The sequence below is a fragment of the Ambystoma mexicanum genome, chromosome 4q (assembly GCF_040938575.1).
Source record: "Ambystoma mexicanum isolate Mex_15411 chromosome 4q, UKY_AmexF1_1, whole genome shotgun sequence".
NCBI classification, from domain to species: Eukaryota; Metazoa; Chordata; class Amphibia; order Caudata; family Ambystomatidae; genus Ambystoma; species Ambystoma mexicanum.
Window position 1 is genome coordinate 1319359248 of NC_090928.1, and position 21225 is coordinate 1319380472.

A 21225-nucleotide genomic window follows, 5' to 3' on the forward strand; every position below is an offset into this window, starting at 1 on the left:
GCATATACTCTGATATATCAGTTATACATATTATCAGTAGGATATGGTTGTACTGTAGTTATCACAGTTAGTACAGTCAAGTGTGAAACGCATGAATTAATGTACAAACACACACACTTTAATATTGCGACCATACTGTTTTGGAAAACACGTACACAATACAATTCACATCTAAAGCATTACACAGTAACAGGTTTTGGATTCTGTTTTTTAAATTTAGTATTATGAAAGAAAAGCGCAGGATGCAAATACTTACATTGTTTCTATCCTGCAAACTTTCAGAAAAGCACACGCAGTTTGTTTTAAGATGTGACTTAAAATAAAAGGGACATCATTGAACCATGTGAAAGCTCACATTAGAGGTAGAAGTTGAACAGCTCGTTTTGTGAGACGTAGTAGTGCTGTAATGGGTAATGGTTAAGGGGCGAGGCCTGATAGCACGAGGTCTTCAGCTGGAATCCTCTGTGGAGCTTTTCAGTTTTATTTTCTCCAAAAAAGGATTATAATTGGAGCTTCCCATTTTTATTTTTAAAAAGGAGGATTATAATTTGAAAAACGAAGAGACAGATGGCACCTCTGATTTTTGGGGCATGGCATGTGACATCTGCCAGGGACACGTGTCACTTGCAGTGGTGACATGCAGTGGCACGTGTCACTGGCACATGACACATGGCATATTCGGCTCCTACCCCCACTGTTTATATTTGCGATATGTCTGTGATGGAGACCCCCCTGAGCAAGTCATGTGCACTGGGCACTGGGCTCATGCCATTTGCCATAACACCCCCTCCCCCCCGCCTCACAGTCACGTGTCTGCAAACCACCAGCTATATATAAAGACACGGTAGAGCCTCAGCAGCTGCGAGGCTTGAGATACACACATGCTTCACTGAGCGGACATGCAGAGACGCTTACACCCCCCCACCCCCACCCCCAGCCTCTGCTCCCTCCAGCTGGTGTGAGCCCCACCCCCACTGTACCCAGTTAGGGGATCGCAGCCCACGCTGCCGCACCATACACAGTCAGGACGCACACACACAGGCTATTCCGGGAAGCAGGCATGGGGTTTGCAACACAGCAGAGGGTGGGGGGAAGGGGGCGGGGGAGGGAGCTCAGTAACGCAAGAGGACACGTGTGGATCAACGGCACAGCACAGCTCTCCGGGCACAGCACAGCTCTCCGGGCACTGCACAGCTCTCCGAGCACAGAACAGCTCTTCCGGCACAGCACAGCTTTCCGGGCACAGCACAGCTCTACGGGAACAGCACAGCTCTCCAGGCACTGCACAGCTCTCCGAGCACAGCACAGCTCTCCGGGCACTGCACAGCTCTCCGGGCACTGCACAGCTCTCCGAGCACAGCACAGCTCTTCCGGCACAGCACAGCTTTCCGGGCACAGCACAGCTCTCCTGGAACAGCACGCAGCACAGCTCTCCGGGCACTGCACAGCTCTCCGAGCACAGCACAACTCTTCCGGCACAGCACAGCTTTCCAGGAACAGCACGCATCACAGCTCTCCCGGCACTGCACAGCTCTCCGGGTCAGCAGAGTCACTGAGAGAGGTGTAGGCAGCCGAGCATCCGGGCACAATGCAGGCTGAAGCATACACTGCGCCAATCCCAAATGAGTACCCGATCAGGGTGAGTACCAAGACAAGTGAGGGGCACGGGGAATGCCGTTGAGTGCTAGGACCAACGCTCAGGCAAGGCGGGGGGCCAGCTAGGGGGTTGGTGTGGGTTGGTGGGGAGGCGGGTGGCTGGGAGGCTGGAGGCTAGGTACGGGTTTTGTGTAGTGGGGTTGGTGGGGAGGCCGATGCAGGTAGGGGGAGTGTGCTTTGGGGGGGAGGGGGGAGTGGCAGGGACAGGTAGGGTGTTTGTATAGTGGGGTGGGGGGTGCAGGTGCTGGGGGTTGTATAATTGAGTGTTTGGGTGGGGGCGCAGGAGGCCATGTGGAGGGGTGGGGGTTTGTATAGTGCATTTGTATACTTGCCAACATTCTGTGACCAAAAAGATGTAGGATTTTTTAAGTTTGAAAATAATTCCCATAACAATGACGTCAGGGGAAATACAAAACGTACACATAGCACAACATGGAAAGATGTTGAAATGTTAAAAATGCATGATTCTGAATGCTAACACCAAATTGTCGGCAGATGCAGTGTGATGGGGGTACGCTCTGCCACTTGCCTTCACTGGGGGTCCACCTAAGGGTTGTCCCGGCCAGAGTGCAGGACAGAGTCACGCAGCTGTCAGGTCAGTGGATTGCTCTGAGCCCAATCCAAGTAATCCCCTTCCAGCCCACTGTACAGACAGACTAATGAATGCGTTGCATGCTCTGTCCTGCAGCCTGCCCTAGAATCACATAAATTACCCGCCACTGTAAAAATCAGTAGGATCTGTCACCCAAATCTGTAGGCGGTAGGACTGTTAAAAAGCAGTAGCCTACTGCCTAAATCTGCAGGGTTGGCAAGTATGGGTTTGGTGGGGAGGCAGGAGGCCAGGTATGGGTTTTGTGTAGTGGGGAGGAAGAGGCAAGTAGGGGTAGTGTGCTTTGGGGGGCTGGGTGGCAGGTACGGTGTTTGTGTAGTAGGGTGGGGGGTGGCAGAGGCAGATAGGGGGAGTGTGCTTTGGGGGGTGGGTGGCAGGGACAGGTAGGGTGTTTGTCTAGTAGGTTGGGTGGGGGTGCAGGTGTTGGGGGTTGTATAATTGAGTGTGTGGGTGGGGGCGCAGGAAGCCATGTGGGGGTTTTGTATAGTGGGTTTGGTGGGGAGGCAGGAGGCCAGGTAGGGGTTTTGTGTAGTGGGGTTGGTGGGCCGGCAGAGGTAGGTAGGCGGAGTGTGCTTTGGGAGTGGGTGGCAGGGACAGGTAGGGTGTTTGTATAGTGGTGTGGGTGGCAGGGATAGGCAGGGTGTTTGTACAGTGGTGTGGGTGTGGGTGGGGGTGCAGGTGCTGGGGGTTGTATAATTGAGCATGTGGGTGGGGGCGCAGGAGGCCATGTTGGGGGTTTGTATAGTGGTTTTGGTGGGGCAACAGAGTTAGGTAGGGGGAGTGTGCTTTTGAGGGACAGGTAGGGTGTTTGTATAGTGGTGTGGGTGGCAGGGACAGGTAGGGTGTTTGTATAATGGGGTGGATGGGGCTTTTGTATAATGTGGTTGATGGGGAGGCAGGCGCTGGGGGTTGTATAATTTGGTGTGTGGGTGGGAGCGCAGGAGGCAATGTGTAGGGTTTGTATAGTAGGTTTGGTGGGTAAGCAGGATGCCAGTAGGGGATTTGTGTAGTTCAGTTGCTGGCGCGGCAAGGGCAAGTAGGGTTTTCTGTGTAGGGCGGTTGGTAGGTTGTAGGGGATTTGTATAGTGGGGTGGTTGGTGAGGCAGGGGCTAGGTAGGGGGGTTGTTTAGTGGGGTTGGTTGGGATGCTGTGGGCCAAGTGGGGGGTTGTATGGTGGGGAGCGTGGGAGGCATGAGGCCATGTGGAGGGTTTGTGTATTTTGGGTGGGTGTGGTTTCAGGGGACAGGTAATGGGTGTGTACAGTGGGGTTGGTGGGGGGGCAGGGGCCAGATGGAGGTTTATGTAGTCGGGTGGATGGGCAGGCAGGAGGACATTTATTGGGTTGGGTGGGAGCCGGGGAGGGGCAGGTAGGGCGTTTGTATAGTGGGGTCGGCGTGAAGGCAGTGGGCCAGGTAGGTGCTTTGTGTAGTGGGGTGGGTGGGAGGCAATGGGCCAGGTGGGGGTTTGTATAGTGGGGTGGTTGGGGCTGTAGGTTCTTTTTAGTGGGGTTGGTGGTGAGGCAGGAGGCCATGTGGGGTGTTTGTATAGTGGGGTGAGCGTGGAGGCAGTGGGCCAGGTAGAGGGTTTGTGTAGTGGGGTGGATAGAGAGGCAGGAGGCCAGGTAGGGGGTTTGTGTAGTGGAGTTTCTGGGGAGGCAGGTGGCCAGATAGGGGTTTGTTTAGTGTGGTGGATATAGAGGCTGGAGGCCAGATAGAGGGTCTATATAGTGGGGTTGGTGGGGAGGCCAGGTGGGGGGTTTGTATAGTGGGGTGAGCGTGGAGGCAGTGGGCCAGGTAGAGGGTTTGTGTAGTGGGGTGGATAGAGAGGCAGGAGGCCAGGTAGGGGGTTTGTGTAGTGGAGTTTCTGGGGAGGCAGGTGGCCAGATAGGGGTTTGTTTAGTGTGGTGGATATAGAGGCTGGAGGCCAGGTAGAGGGTCTATATAGTGGGCTTGGTGGGGAGGCCAGGAAGGGGGTTTGTGTAGTGGGATTGGTGGGAGGCAGGCTGGGCGCTCTGTATAGTGTGGGGGTGATGGGGAGGCAGTAGGACAGGTAGGGGGTCTATGGGGTGGGGTTGGTGGGGAGGCCAGGTGGGGGGGTTGTATAGTGGGGTGTGTGGGGAGGCAGTGGGACAGGTAGGGGTTTTGTGTAGTGGGGTGGGTTGGAGGCAGGGGGACAGGTAGGGAGGTTGTATAGTGGGGTTGGTGATGCAGCAGGAGGCCAGGTGGGGGGTTTGCATAGTGGGGTGGGTGGGGAGGTAGGGGGTTTATTTAGGAGGGTTCGTGGTGAGGCAGGAGGCCCTGTGGGGTGTTTACATAGTGGGGTGGGCGTGGAGGCAGTTGGCGAGGTAGATGGTTTGTGTATTGGGGTGGGTGGGAGGCAGGGGGACAGGTAGGGGGTTTGTATAGTGAGGTTGGTGAAGAGGCAGGAGGCCAGGTAGGGGTTTGTGTAGTGTTTTTTGGGGGGGAGGCAGGGGCCGGGTAGGGTTTTGTGTAGTGTGGCGGATATAGAGGCGGCATGTAGTGGGGTGTGTGGGGAGGCAGTGGGACAGGTAGGGGCTTTGTGTAGTGGGCTTGGTGTGGAGGCCAGGTGGGTTGTTTGTATAGTGGGGTGTGTGGGGAGGCAGTGGGGCAGGTAGGGGGTTTGCGTAGTGGGGTTGGTGGTGAGGCCAATTGGGGTGTTTGTATAGTGGGGTGTGTGGGGAGGCAGTGGGACAGGTGGGGGGTTTGTGTAGTGGGGTTGGTAGGGAGGCCAGGTGGGGGGTTTGCATAGTGGGGTGTGTGGGGAGGCAGTGGGACAGGTGGGGGGGTTTGTATAGTGGGGTGTGCGTGGAGGCAGTGGGCCAGGTAGAGGGTTTGTGTAGTTGGGTGGATAGAGGCAGGAGGCCAGGTAGGGGGTTTGTGTAGTGTTTTTTTGGGGGGCTGCAGGGGGTCGGGTAGGGGTTTGTGTAGTGTGGTGGATATAGAGGCCCCATGTAGTGAGGTTGGTGGGGAGGCCAGGTGGGGGGTTTGTATAATGGGGTGTGTGGGGAGGCAGTGGTACAGGTAGGGGGTTTGTGTAGTGGGGTTGGTGGGGAGGCTGGCTGGGGGGTCTGTATAGTATAGGGGTGACGGGGAGGCAAACATACTGTTCCAATTTTAAAGGGAAGTTCCATAAAGAAGCAAACCATTTTTTGTGTGTCAAGTAAGTACATATGGAAATTAATAAGACAGTGTGACAAATTATAAATGTTTTGAAAGATTGGGGTAACTAACTGGAACTTTGCGTCATAAAAAACCATGCAGACATTACGTGACCTCACATAACTTAACATGGATGATGTTTCTGGGAGAAACAATTGTTAGTCCAATACACCATCCCTATTGCCCACCAGCCACGATGCTAGACAGGCTGTACTTTAACTACTGTGGCCTACAATGTCCACAGGACTCTCCAGGACTGAAATCTCTGTATTGGCTCCCAGTGGCGGTGGGGTGTTAGGCAGAATTATATGCAGTACCCTTTGGGAACACCACACACAATTAGGACTACAAGTGACAGTACAAATTCACCTTTGGTACAAGACTGTACTACACAGTAAAGTGGTAGCAGTAGTGGAGCAGCCAGACAGTTAAATAACATTACACTATTATAAGCAAGTCATAAATCACAATCTTAATACACCACACCACTTCCCTTAAATTCCAGACAAGTTAAGCTCACAAAATGAAGTGGGAGCAAAATGGCACTCGAGCAATTTAAAAGAGAGGAAAAGACAAAGTTATTAGAAATTAAATCAAACCAACAGGTAAGTACTCAGGGCAGTTGAACAAGAGGAACTTAAGTGAGGAGATCAGATAGAAAAGGCTTAGGGCCAAAGTCAATGGGTCACAAGTCTTTTGCTCAAGATCGCGCAGTTCAGGGTAGTTTGCGGTAAAGTTCATGGCACGATTTCTGGACGAGGTTGGCTGATACAAAAGTTATTTGATAGAGAAGAGAAGGACAAGCCCTCGGATTGGAGAAAGATTTCAAACACTTCACTGCGGTTGAATGAAACAGACAACCGGATTTGCGCAGTGCCTTAAAACGGAGAGGGAGCTGTAGCTGAGGCAGACGTTCCTGGCAGGTCCTGCAGGCTCATTGTTCCTGAAGCGACTGTCAGACTGACAAGAAGTAGGAAGACTGGAGGGTCCTGCACTACCCAGGGAAGAAACCAGCAGCAGAGCAAAGCAACGAATAAAAGGTGTGCTCCTTAAAACCTAAGCAGGGTCTGACCTTTCTGGCTATCCAGTCCACTGTAGCTCTGTACAGCAAATTCAACCAGAGGAGGGGTTCTGGTTTGCAGTTTGGGTGAACTGGTTGGTCCCACCAGCCCAAGGGAAGAAGTTACCTGGAGGATCTTCTCTGTCATCGGATTCTGAAGATTCGGACCTGCAGCAGGGCTTCACCGGGCAGTTGAGCCGATGTAGGGGTCCTCTTCTGCCAGTTCCTCGTTGGTTCTTTCGTTCCAGTGCTGACTCTGCCTTTCCAATCCCAGAGACCTGCTTTTTATGCAGTTTTCCCCCATTCATACAGCCTGGCTGTCAATCACACAGCAGGGTGGCTTTCCTGGCAAGGACAGTCCCCTCAGCCAATCAAACAGGAGTGCGACTTGAGTTACCAAGGGAACCCATGGCAGGGGTCCGAAGATCCCTCCCTCACATCCTGCCTACCTAGACTTTCAGGCACCATAAGGAGGGCGTCTGTAACAGCGAACAAAGGAATCATCCCCGGTTTGGCGCATAGAGAAAAACACGAGAAAGACTTTAACAAAAAGAAATGGCGAATAAACCCAGCCAGGGCCAAAATAAAATTTATTTGGTCAAGCAGGTTTATGTTTGAGCATAATATAATAGCCTAAACCTTACCACGTTTATATAAGATAATCGCAGTAGAAAAGTTAGGGTAGATACCACTGCCACCAGCCAAGTCTCCAAGAGGCACAGACAAAAAGGGATAAGAGTTAACCCTTTCCAATACTCCATGTAAGATGGGGTTTACAGGGTCTGTTGTTTAAAGTGACTAAAGTAAAGTTATTGGCAACTTTACCCTTTTATGGAGGGACAGTAGTCAACCCCAGAAAATGGAGTCGGTGGGAAGTCTCAAAGACAACCCTGTGTCACTGCACTGAAGGTGCTGTGTAACACACATGAAAATATGAGGCCATGGAGTAAGTGAGGCTCCATTGCTCAAGATCACACAAAAAGTGAAAACATGCACAGCAAAACACATGTAAGAGTGGGAAAAAGGCTCACACTCTTACCAGGTGAGAAAAATAAATCCTAGAAATCCAGCAAAGCTGCTGAGGGACTCGTTAGGTAAGGGAAATCAGCCATTTATGAGAATTCTCCCTAACATGAGGATTAAGATCAAAACCCTCTGCATTGTCCACAAGGCCTTTTGGGGCCTGGGGCCACAATACCTTCAACGCTCTTGTCCTAAATCTCTTCCTTCTCGAACTCTTCGCTCATCCGCCTCCAACTCGCTCAGGGTCAGTCGCTTCTCCAAGCAGCAAATTGGTGGTTGCTCTCTTTCTTCTGCTGGGGCCTCCCTCTGGAACAGCCTCCTTGCCTCTCTGAAACTTGAGGAGAACCATCTCCGGTTTCGGAAGCATGGCAAGACCATCCTCTTTGCTTCTGCTTTCTCTCATCCTCTCCCCTGCTGATCTCCTGGCTGACTCTGTAATTGCATTGGTTACCTGGCTACCTTCTATCTCGGGCCCAGGTCCCCTCCCCGCCAGTTGCACACAGGCACTGGCCCCCTGGGCAACCCTTGCACTCGGGGACTGTTTCTGCATCCCTGCAGCCCCTACTAGCACTTGACACCTGATGTCTGCACTTACCCTTGCACTGGCCTCCGGCTGGCTACACATTTATTTGTTGTCTTTATTTGTTGTCTTTATTTATTGTCTTTATTTACTTACTGTTATCCTACGTACTGCACTGTTCCCCCTTCCCCCTGCACTTTTCCCCTTCCCCCCTCCCCTGCACTTGCATGATCTCAATTTCACCTGGTCTAGTAGGATCATTGTCAATCTTCCCTCTGTTTCCTCTCCACTTGTGTATAGGCGCATTATAAAGGCCATTTCATATCATCATAACATAGGCACTGCTCGGCAATGTGCCTACAGCTTGTGATGACCATGGTCCTGCTGTATCGTACTCGTGAGGTTCTTTCCTTTGCCATCATTTTGACAGTGAAGTTCAGATGTCTTCAACTTTGAAAGCATCTAAGAAGTCAAATGTAGGTGTTTTTACTTTTCTGATTGGCAAGTCTAGGTCATGTGGGTCTCTGATGGCAAGTCAAGGTGATGTGGGAATCTGATGGCAAGTCTAGGTGATGTGAGTCTCTGATGGCAAGTCTAGGTGATGTGGGTGTCACAACCCCCATCCAGAAGACCCCCTGGCAAGCCCATGGGCCAGGAAGGGTCTACACTAAAACCAGGCATCCTTGGTTTAGGCCTTCTTGGAGCCAGTCCTGGTGCCTTTGGCGCCAGGCTCATACTTGATAAAGGACTTGTATTGGGAACTACTTTATTTCAGTGTCAATCAACATGGAGGTATCCACATAGCTTGGCTCCTTGGAACCAAGCTATGCGGTATAGTATTTTTGGGTGTGGTACCATAGGAACTATTTTACCTGGACTACTTTCTTGAAGCTATTTAAACCACACCCGACTGGGATAACACACTTTGCGTTACTTTGCAATTCTGCAACGTGACGCTCACCGTGTTCAGCTGCACCCGCGAACCTCGGAAGAACAGCATCTGTTAAGGAGAAAAAGGACATCATTAGCAGCAGCAGCTTACCTGTAATTTCATTGTTAGCTGTCCACGGCTCTTGAGATCAGCGTCCTGGAACCAGCACTCCTTCCGAACCGAAGGATCTGCAAAAAAGGAAGAAACAAGGCATTAGACATTTTTACAATTTAATGAACGGTGCCGAAAACCTTACCTCGCAAGCCGCTCCTTGACCAGCATCGCCTCAGGAATTCCATGCAGCGGGTGAGTACCGTGACCTTTGGGAAGACAAGACAACAGGTTAGCAAGAGGCAAGGCTTCATAGCGCTGCGCTTAGCGCCTACTCATTGCATCAAGGCGCTCTAAAAACGCCATTACTTACCAGCGAGACCCACTTCAGTCTATGCCACATATTGGACTTCCGCGCACCTAAGGAAGAGAAAAGACATTAGTTAAACCAAAAAGGCATGCAAAGACAATAATATAGAACAGCAATAAGACCTACCTGAAAGACTCAAAGCGGGCCAGCGTCAGTGAAGTAACTCGATCGCAAACGCCCACCAAGCACAACACGCCCCTGCCAAGAAGGCAGGACTGAGAACACACCTGCATGAAAAACAAGGTGAGGAGAGGTCCAGTGAGGCCGCGAGTATACGGGGTGGTTGTGGACTGTTTACCCCAGTTGCCCAGTCTTGAACATTGCCCACCTGTATTCCAGGTAGAACCCTCCCGCTGGTCACACCTGGGAACCGCAGAGAAGGATACCTAAGTCCCAACTGCTGGGTGGCGTCCCCGTGGAACCAGGTGAGCATAACAAAGCCTGCCAAACCAATCCAGCTGGGCGCCATGGAGACCTCGGAATTAGACCAATTGGCCCAATTAATAGGAGAACTGCGCATCAAGGTTCATTCAGCCCGATAGGAGACTAACGCTCTCCGAAGAGATTTAATAGTGACTAAGGAGCGCACAGAAGACATTAGCAGACAATACTTGCAATCACAAGCAGGACAGACACCTCTGCCTGGAAGCAACCCGACGATGCAGAATCCTACCCTGTCATCCACTTCCTCTACTCCGGTACAAATCATGCTACCAGGAACAGTTCCTTTGGCACTGCCGGAGCGGTTTACAGGTGATCCACGGAAATACGCAGCTTTCATGAATCAGTGTCGCCTTCACTTTCTTTGCAGGCCAGGAGCATTCCCAAACAACCAAGCTCGGGTAGCTTTTGTTTTATCATACCTGAGTGGTAGCGCAGCAGATTGGTCTGTACCATTGGTGACCCATGATGATCCTTTATTACATGACTTTGGATGATTTCAGAGGGAAATGGAAAAACATTTTGCTCGCCATACCCGAGAGCAAGCAGTGGACAATGAACTCCTTTCCCTCCGACAGGGGAATCAGGACTTGTTAACTTACATTGCTACTTTCAATAGATTGGTTGCCGAAGCTAGGTGGCCTGAAAACAAAAGAACCACGTTGTTTCATTGGGGTTTACAAGGTGAATTAAAAGACGTTCTAGCTCACGTAGTTGACCCTCCTCGAGACTGTTCTGAGTTCATGAATCTGGTCCTACAACTCGACCACCGGTTGCATGACCCAAAAGCAGATTGTTCCAAAATGGATCCTTGGGCTGTATATGTTCGGTCTAGAGACAATTTAACTCGAGCACAAGAAAGCACTGTGGAGCCCATGCAAATTGAGGGGGGGTGCGACCTCCATTAACAAAACAAGAGCGAGATCAAAGAAGGCAACACCAGTTATGTCTGTATTGAAGAAAACCTGGGCATTTCCTGAAGGACTGCCCAGTGAAACCTCCAAAGAAGACCGTAGGGGCCACGGAAAAAGATGAAGAGAAAGAATCTAAAACGTAAAACTACCCAGCTCGGCAAACGTAGAGGTCAGTTTGTCAAGTGAGAGGAAAGAGCCACTGACCTCACACTTTGCAATACCAGTGATCTTAATCAATAACCAACGGTCGTCAAGAATGCATGCCGTTGAGGCATAAATCGACAGTGGAGCAGTCGGGAATTATATAGATCAAGACCTGGCTGCAGAGATGGGGCTTCCCTTATGTTCTAAGTCGACTACAGACAAGGTGACTACGGTAGATGGGACAGAAATCGCTTCCAGACCCGTAACCCAATGCACAGGCGAGATAACCTTGCTGTGCCAGGATGGGCATCGGAAACTCATTTCGTTCGATCTCATCAAGGCACATCAATTCTGGCTTATACTAGGGATGCCATGGTTAGTCGCTCGCAACCCTTTGATCGACTGGCGGGCCAGGAAATTAACCTTCCCCAGTGACTGCTCTCCAGCCTGTTATTATCAAGAACAGAAACCAGCTTTCAGTATCTCTGCAACTCCTTGAGCAACAACATCAACCCTGGGTGTAACTAATACCTTGCCAGAGGAATACCGCGATTTCCAGTATGTATTCCAGAAGGACCAAGCAAACACCCTGCCACCGCACAGGCCTTATGACTGTCAAATCGACCTTTTTCATTGTGCTCAAGTCCCTTGTGGTAGAATCTATGCTCTTACGGAACATGAAAATCTTCATCTGAAGTCTTACTTAGACCAATACCGTGCAAACGGATTCATCCTCCATTGAAGTCCCCTGCAGCCAGTCCTTTGTTCTTCGTGCTGAAAAAAAAGGGGACTTAAGGACCTGTATTGACTACCGCGCATTAAACCAGATCACTGTAAAGAACCGTTATCCCTTGCCACTTATCCCAGAAATGCTGGACCAGGTCAAAGATGCTCAAATGTACACCAAATTGGATCTTCGGGGAGCATACCACCTGGTCCGGGTCAGAAGCGGAGACGAATGGAAAACTGCTTTCCGTACCAAATATGATTTATTCGAATATCAAGTCATGCCCTTTGGGTTATGCAACGCTCCGGCAGCATTCCAATACTTCATGAATGATGTCTTGAGAGAGTTAATTAATGTACTCAACCTCAAAACAGGATCATATCAAGCACGTCCGTTCAATCTTCGCCAAGCTCTGTGAACATCGTTTATATGCAAAGCTTGAAAAGTGTTTCTTTCACGTAACCGAAGTAGAGTTTCTAGGCTTTATCCTTACTCCCGGAGGCATCAGGATGGACCTGTACAAAGTTGACGCCATTCTGAAGTGGCCATCACCAACGTCAGTAAAAGGAGTGCAAAGTATGTTGTGCTTTGCGAACTTCTATCGCCGGTTCATACCAGACTTCTCCCAAGTTGTACACCTGATCACCGTCTTACTACGAAAAAATAACAAACAATTTGCCTGGACCGAAGAAGCAGAAAAAGCTTTTCAGGAACTTAAGAAAAGGTTCACCTCAGCGCCAATCCTGCGACATCCACATCTTCCTTATATCGTGGAAACGGACGCTTCCAGTATAGCAATGGGAGCTGTCCTCTCACAAAGAGATCCTGACACCGGCCAGCTACATCCAGTGTGCCTTCTGGTCGAAGAAGTTCTCACATCCAGAAGTAAATTATGCCATTACGGACAAAGAACTCTTGGAAATCAAATCTGCCTTTAAAGCTTGGCGACACTACCTTCTGGGGGCCAGACACACCATTACAGTTATCACGGACCAACAAAATCTGCAATATCTTAAATCAGCTAAAGCCCAGTCTTCACGCCAGTTGCGGTGGGCTCTTTTCTTCACCGAATATGATTATGTAATTACATTTCGACCAGGGGTCAAGAATGGAAAAGCTGACACACTCTCTCGTACTGGCACTGATGACATAGTTTATACGGCCCCAGACCCAGTCCCCATCATACCCGAAGACAAACTCTTAGGCCTCACTACGGCCTTAACCCAAATGGAACTGGGAAAAGAAATTCAACAAACCATGAATCCGGATGCCCTCTTTGCATGGCAAGCGCAGGAGGAACAATATTCCATCAACGATCACTTACCCTTTTTTAAGGGTTGTCTGTACATACCCACCAAGGACTTACAGCAACAAATCATTTCAGGTTATCACGATTCTTTGATCAAAAAACACCCTGGAATTACCAAAACCTTAGCCAAGGTAAAACAGAACTTCTGGTGGCCTACCTGGCATAGAGATGTCATCCAATACATTCAGTCTTGTGGAGTCTGCACACAAAACAAGTCGCAAAAACAAAAACCATCTGGCCTCCTAAAACCTTTGGACATTCCTCCTGCACCATGGCACACTCTTTCACTCGACTTCATCACTGACCTACTTTCCAGTCAAGGGTTTAACACCATTCTTGTAGTCGTAGACCTGTTCTCAAAGATGGCACACTTTATTCCACTTAAAGGCCTCCTTGACGCATCGACTCTAGCCAAGGTATTTCTGGACTATTTCAAAGTATTTCTGTTAAACTACATGGCTTCCCATCTGTCCTGATCTCTGATCGAGGCAAGCCCATGGGCCAGGAAGGGTCTCCACTAAAACCAGGCATCCTTGGCCTAGGCCTTCTCTGGGCCAGTCCTGGCACCTTTGGGGCCAGTCCTGGCGCCTTTGGAACCAAGCTATGCGGTATAGTATTTTTGGGTGTGGTACCATAGGAACTATTTTACCTGGACTACTTTCTTGAAGCTATTTAAACCACACTCGACTCGGATTAGATGCTTCGTGTTACTTTGCAATTCTGCAACGTGACGCTCACCGTGTTCAGCTGCACCCGCGAACCTCGGAAGAACAGCATCTGTTAAGGAGAAAAAGGACATTGTTAGCAGCAGCAGAAGCTTACCTGTAATTTTATCGTTAGCTGTCAACGGCTCTTGAGATTAGCATCCTGGAACCAGCGCTCCTCCCAAACCAACGGATCTGCAAAAAGGAAGAAACAAGGCATTAGACATGTTTACAATTTAATGAACGTTGCCGTAAAAAAGCTTACCTTGCAAACCGCTCCTCGACCAGCATCGCCTCAGGAATTCCATGCACCGGGTGAGCACCGCGACCTGTGGGATGACAAGACAACAGGTTAGCAAGAGGCAAGGCATCATAGCACTGCGCTTAGCACCTACTCACCGCATCAAGTTGCTTTAAAAACACCATTACTTACTGACGAGACCCACTTCAGTGTATGCCACATATTGGACTTTGCGCACCTAAGGAAGAGAAAAGACATTAGCTAAACCAAAAAGGCATGCAAGGACTATAATATAGCACAGCAATAAGACCTACCTGAAAGACTCAAAGCGGGCCGGCGTCAGTGAAGTAACTCGATCGCAAACGTCCACCAAGCACAACGCGCCCCTGCCAAGAAGGCAGGATGGAGAACACAGCTGCATTAAAAACAAGGTGAGGAGAGGTCCAGTGAGGCCGTGGGTATTCTGGGGGACTGTTTACCCCAGTTGCCCGGTCTTGGAACATTGCCCACCTGTATTGCAACTGCTGGGTGGCGTCCCCGTGGAACCAGGCAAGTCTAGGTGATGTGGGTCTCTGATGGCAAGTCTAGGTGATGTGGGTCTCTAATGGCAAGTCTAGGTGTTGTGAGTCTCTGATGGCAAGTCTAGGCGATGTGGGTCTCCGATGGCAAGTCTAGGTGATGTGGGTCTCTGATGGCAAGTCTAGGTGATGTGAGTCTCTGATGGCAAGTCTAGGTGATGTGAGTCTCTGATGGCAAGTCTAGGTGATGTGGGTCTCTGATGGCAAGTCTAGGTGATGTGAGTCTCTGTTGGCAAGTCTAGGTGATGTGAGTCTCTGATGGCAAGTCTAGGTGATGTGGGTCTCTGATGGCAAGTCTAGGTGATGTGAGTCTCTGATGGCAAGTCTAGGTGATGTGGGGTTCTGATGGCAAGTCTAGGCGATGTGGGTCTCCGTTGGCAAGTCTAGGTGATGTGGGTCTCTGATGGCAAGTCTAGGTGATGTGGGTCTCTGATGGCAAGTCTAGGTGATGTGGGGTTCTGATGGCAAGTCTAGGTGATGTGGGTCTCTGATGGCAAGTCTAGGTGATGTGGGTCTCTGATGGCAAGTCTAGGTGTTGTGGGTCTTAATGTACTGAATGTCAAATCGACTTGGTTTGAAATGTGGATGTATTTAGAAAGTCAAACGTAGCTGTGTTGTATATTCTGAAGTACTTGAAACTCAAATCTATGTGTTTAAATCATACTGGCTGTTTCCAATTGTAGGTTTTATCTTTGCTTGCAAGCCACATGTAAATACTTTCTTTATACAGCGCTGCCTTCTGTTACTCTGAATTTCTATCCCCCTGTGCCTGACCTACTGTTCTTCTGACTGTCTTCGATGAACGGCTGCTAGGCTGCTGGTGAGTTCCTTGTGCTGTGCTCAGTTTCTGATCGTCCATTCCTCTGCCTCCTCCCCCCTGCCGCCATGGTGGTCTCTATCTATTCTAACTGCTACTCTTATCGCCTATTCTACTGGCCCCTGCAGGCATGGTTTTCACAGAAGCACTGGCACCATTGCTACCGGTGCTGGTGCTTCCGTTTCCCCATTCCCATTCAGTCCCAGGGGACTCCACGGGAATGGGGACTTACTGTTTCAACCGCCTGACATCCCGGTCTGCCTCTGGTCATAATATCACAGTGGCCCCAGGATATCAGGTGGCAGAAATGGTGTTACGAGGTTGGCGGCAACTGGCCAGTCGCACCGGCGGGTTACCGTCGATCTCGTAATGAGGCCCTATTATATTGACATTCTCTCTTTCCTCTGTTCATCCTCTCCCCTTTCTGTTCCATACCCATTAACGATGGTACCATGTGGGAAGTGCTCTTGGCACACTCCCTATCTTCTAGCTGCATCATTAATGTCTACCAGAATGGCACTATCCTGGCCCAGGGCTCCAGCACAACCTCCTCCTTCTTAAAGGGCATCTTCCATCTCTCATGAACTTCCCCCTTCTGCTGCCTTTCCCCCGGCTGCCACCCTTATGGCTTCTTTGCCCCCACCAATGGGTGTACCTCACCTCTTTACCTCTCCTCGGTTGACCTTGAAAGGGGGAAACATTTAACCCCTTAACTGCCATGGGCTTTCCCCCTAGTGCCAAGGCTTTTTTGGTGATTACGATATGTCGCTATTCAATCCCTTGTAACCTTTTTGTTACAAGAGATATCTCAGTCCAATTTGGCCCTTTTTTTCTACACATATAGGCGGTCATAACGCTACCAACGAATCCTAATTTGCTGTAGGGGGGTGAGAGAAATAACCAAAAAGGGGGAACATGTATTTTTTCTTCAGAAATGCCAATAAAATGATCTATAAAGAAGCCTGTGTTTTTTTTCCTTGTAAGAGCAAGAGCACATGGTTTACTGTTCTGAATTTGCCATTTTCCAGGCTTACAAGAACAGCTTGAGTGGAAACCAAAAAAACACATTTTGTTATGATTACGAGCCATTTTGTGAGAGGTAGGCGATTTTGACCTCTTTTGTCCAATAGGACACATGTGGACAGAATGGAAGAGAACGGTAGGAAAGCTGAATGGGAAGCCAGAAAGGCATGCATTTCTGAAAAGTAGACAAAATTCCAAGTTTAGGAAGGGGTGTTTTGCGCAGGTCAGGCAACAGCTATGTAGGAAAAAAGTCCATAGTTTAGGGAAGAATCAGGAAAATGACAGAAAAAAGGTATGTGGTGGACATGGTTGGCCTGGTACGGCAATGGCTTCTATGAATTTTGAGGAAAGCAATGCTCGGCTACATTCCCCCAACTCTTCCAGTTAGGAAATCACATGTTTTTCATAATGTTTCACAAAACAAGCAAAACCACAAGCCAGAAAATGAGCCATGTTGCACAGGATTTTTGTGCTTATGGCCTAAACAGAAATACATGTGTAAATAATGAAAACAAATGTGGTGAGGAAGGGAGAGTATACATTTATTGAAAGAGCACAGGCAGACCATTTGAAGGGTAGGTGACTTGTGCAGGTTACAAAAGTGTATAGTGCCTAAAGCAGCGACTAAATGTAGGTCACATTGGGAAATGAAAGGGTTGTGTGACAAAGTGCAGCAGCAAATAGGTCGAATGATATGAAAACCATGCTAGCAAAACAAATGTTCTACTTTCCTTCATTCCCACAGGTGTCCCGACGCAAACGGTACATCACATGTGTCGGTGCACCTACCTGGGCGCAAAGGGAAAAGGCTAACCCACTGTTAATGCCAAGTCTTTACACAGAGCAGATTTTGCTCACGCGGACAACCTACAGATTTAGGCCTAGGGTTTCGAAGCCAACAAGGAAACAGGGAACCCCATGCATTTCCGAAACAAAGACACCCGTGGGAATCCACAGAGGTCTGACTTGCATAAATTGGCCCAGAATGTATTACCCAAAATCCCCAGAAAACTCCGAAATGTGGTGAAAACCCCCACAACTTTCAGACATTTCACTCTGGCCACCCACCAAAACACGCTGCCAACACCATATGTCCCACCTTCCCGCATTCCCACAGATGTCCCGACGAAAACGCTACCTCACACGTGTGGGTGCCCCTACCTGGGCGCAAAAGGGAAAAGGCTGTATTATTTTTTTTGGCCCATCTGCCCCCAGGGAAGGGCAACACGTACTGCCCCAGACTTGGGGGGGCCTGTGCCAATATTTCTTGTTTCCTCCTCCCCACCCCAAATGGATGGGGGGCATCTCATGTACCCCTTCCTAGGTGAAGAAATCTCCCCCGGGAGGGCCACATGAGTTGCCCCTCAATACACTTAGGGTGGGGGGTGCAGCCCACCCCCCTTTCATTAGGACAAACATTCCTGGTGGACTAGTGGCCCCCGCCCCCACTCACACCTTGTTTAAAAAATAATACATGTTGTTTGCCCCCTTCCCTGGGGGCAGATGATCGCCCATCTGCCCATCTGCCCCCAGGCTATTGGCCCCATGCTTTGCAAATGCAGGAATCACACAAATCGACTGCCAAAAAGGACAAGCTATCTCATCCTTGGCACTACAAATGTAATGTCAAGGAGAAGATACCTCCTCCTTAGCATTTAAGAAGTTAAAGGTCTTCTTGCTCTGCTGTCAAATACTCCTCTGACATCTGTCACATCCTTGAAGACTTTGATCTCGACACACTCGCTCTCAATGAGATGTGGTTCAATGCCAGCTCTGTCACTGCTTTTGACACTCTCCTTCCTGAGGGCTACAGGAAACAGGAAACTCTCTAAACCCAGGTCAAACCCATCTGAAGGAGGAGTGGGTCCAAGCTTCCATCATACCCACTCAATCTTACTCGTCCTTTTTATGTCCTTTCTGCAAGCTCTGTATCGTTCCTACCCTCTCGCTCACTCTCGCTACCATCTACTGACTCCCTGGGCTGACTCCCTCTTCCTTTCTGAGTCGGCTGTCCTCGCCTCCTCTGTGCTGACCTCTTCCTCTAAGCTGCTCCTCATTGGAGACTTCAATATCCATCTGGATTCTCCTGATGTGACCTTTCTACTCTTCTGCATCATCTTAAACTCTCTTTCCTTCATGATTCTTCCCTCTAGCCCAATCCATTCAGCCGGGCACACCTCAGATGCACCATTCAAAGCTGCTATCTCATTCTCTAACCCTCTCACTACTCTTCTGTCCTGGTCTGACCATGCGCTCCTCTCCTCCCAGCTGGAGCTCCTGCGCTCCCCGGCTAAGCCTCTGCCTGCAATGCCAGCCTCCTTCTCTATCATTCGACCACTGTAGGGAGTGTCAGTAGCTGCTTTTGTCGCCTCCTACACCCCCTCACTTCTACTATTCACTCTCACACTCACTCTGCTCTTGCTATCCTTCACCTCTCCATCTCCAACACCCTTGACATCCTTGCCCCTCCCATGACGTCTGCATGAAGCCCACTTCCAGGTGCAATAGTTGGCATGACTATGACTTAAAAAAAAAAAAAAAAGCGAGTGGTTTGCCACAAAAATGATTGCGCCATACACAAGTTTCAGAAAAAATGTGCATTTTTTTTATCTTTTGTGATTTGATCAAAAAGAAAATCAGTGAACAAATTGTGAAATTTTCCATTTATAGTCACGATGCCATCTGGTTTACACGTGTTTCCGCTGCTCAAGAGCCTTTTTCAAAACAAACAAATTGGGTAATAAAACAGATAATTCATATTCATATTCATGTTATTGCTCTATTATCTTTCACAAAAAGAAGTACTGGGTAAATCCCTTGCATGTCTTCCTATCCACGTTACTCGCGTCGGCTCTGCACTGTAATTACAGTTTTGAAAAAGGCTCTTGAGCAGCCGGAACACGTGCATTTTTGTGAAAGCCATCTGTGGATCCTTCCTGCCTGGCTAACTACTGCCCTACCTCCACCACCCCCCTTCTTGGGCGAACATCACACTGAATCTGTTGGTTGTCGCCACAACCACCAGTCTGGCTTCAGAGCAGCCAGAGGAACGGAAACTGCTCTCCTGAACACCTTTGATGACCTGCTCTAAAACCCCACATCCAACTCTCCTTCCGCCCTTATTCTCCTCGATCCGTCCTCTGCCTTTGACATGGTCGATCATTCCATCCTCATAAATCGGTTCTGTGATGCCTTGGGCATCACGGACCCGGGAACTGGATTGGTTAACTTCTTTCCTTTCTAATTGGCCCTCCCAAGTTCAATTGGGCCCTTTTCTCTCCTCTACCTTACTCTCGACTTGCGGCTTCCATCAGTGCTCTATACTCTTGCTGTGGCTTTTCAACATGTACCTTGCCCCTCTTGCCCATTTGATCTCCATCTTGCCACCTCTTTTCCAGTGTTATGCAGACAACACACAGCTCTCCTTTAAGCTTCCCTCCTCTTCCTGTCTCATTCCCGACTGTTTGACTGCTATTCAGGCATGGTGTGCTGCTAATGATCACTGGAATAAATCTTTTAGCTCAGATGGGTCTGGTGATGATAACACTAAAGACGACAACACACATAATGAGTTCTCTGCCAACACAAGAGCTACAAGCAGAGGTAGAGCCCCCCCTAACAATATGTGAGGCACCTTCTAGAAAAAGTGGAGAGTGGGGATGGAGAGTGGGGATGGAAAGTGGGGATGGAGAGGGAAAGAGGGAGGGAAAGGGGGAGGGAAAGTGGCAGGGCAAGGGGGAGGCCAAGCGGGAGGGAAAGGGGGAGGGAGAGGGAGAAGCAGAACTAGAGCCCCTTTTATAGGCAGGGACCAGGACTCACCGAACTGGGATTTTGAGCCACGCGAGACCAGGATCAGAACAGCTTGCTAATTAATCTGTCCATCTACTCCCCTACAACCCTCTGAAATATCAGTAATAGAAAGGGGTTTCAGCTTTGTCCCTTATGATAGATACAATAGTTTCAAAACTAGGACTGTACTACAACACATTAACGAGAGGGAATTTAATGTACATTTAAAAATGTTTATTAAAAAGTAACGTGCAATCTTCATGGGCACTGATTGCAGAAAATTCAATCTCTGAATGGAACACATTCATATGTGTTCCTGAAGTGCCGATATCACAAAAAGACCTGCAATTCTTACAATGCACCTGGCTGCCTACTACTCTTGTGGCCCTTCCAAGATGGCTGCTTGATCCTGCCTGCAGTAGGCCAACATCCTGTGTGCCACCCAGCTGCCTCCTGTATTATCATTGGCTGGGGCTGCCCTCTTATGGCCAATCCCGGCACAAGCAGGCTTTAGCCGGCCCCCTGTCTCCAAGGCCCTCATCGAAGGCCCTGTCTGTGCCTGTCTGGGCCTGCTGGCTTGCAGGACCCCGTAACGTACTGCAGGCAAAGAATGTGCCATGATGCTAGTTACTTCGATCCATATGCAATTGGACTATGGGATCCCTCCTTCTGCCATTATGTGAGTGCTGACTGTTTGCTCCATTTGTCTGCCTCACTTCTGTGCCTGTGCCTCTCCTGACATTCTCACTGATCTATCTCAGCTGGCACTTCTCATCTGTACTTCATGGTCAAAAACTCTTACATTGTCTTCCCTTCCTGAGTTCTCACATCCACTGCTCCCACTCTGTACAGCTGTGCTGCAATAATTGTATCAAAACAAATTCCGGTATGCTCAGATCCTGCAATACTTCATGCCTTTTAGCTTAAAAATTGAATTTAGGTGTGCTCACATCCTGCATTGTTTTGTGCCTGTTAGCTTAAAAATTGAATTTAGTACTCCTATCATCCACTTGGCCGCCTGTGAGTTAAGGTCAGAACTTTACACTGCAGCAGCACCCCTCCCTCTTATCTCTCTGCCTCTCGCTTCCTTGATCTTGCTCTGAGATGGCACTCTCCACTTCTCCAATCTACTCTAACT

The 21225-nt window shown here is 49.3% G+C and overlaps 1 pseudogene; it reads left to right on the forward strand.

Annotated features, from left to right (window-relative positions):
- The first annotated feature begins 1123 nt into the window (after positions 1–1123).
- The window catches only part of LOC138468443 (zinc finger protein 271-like), a 629016-nt pseudogene continuing 608914 nt past the window's right edge, over positions 1124–21225 (forward strand).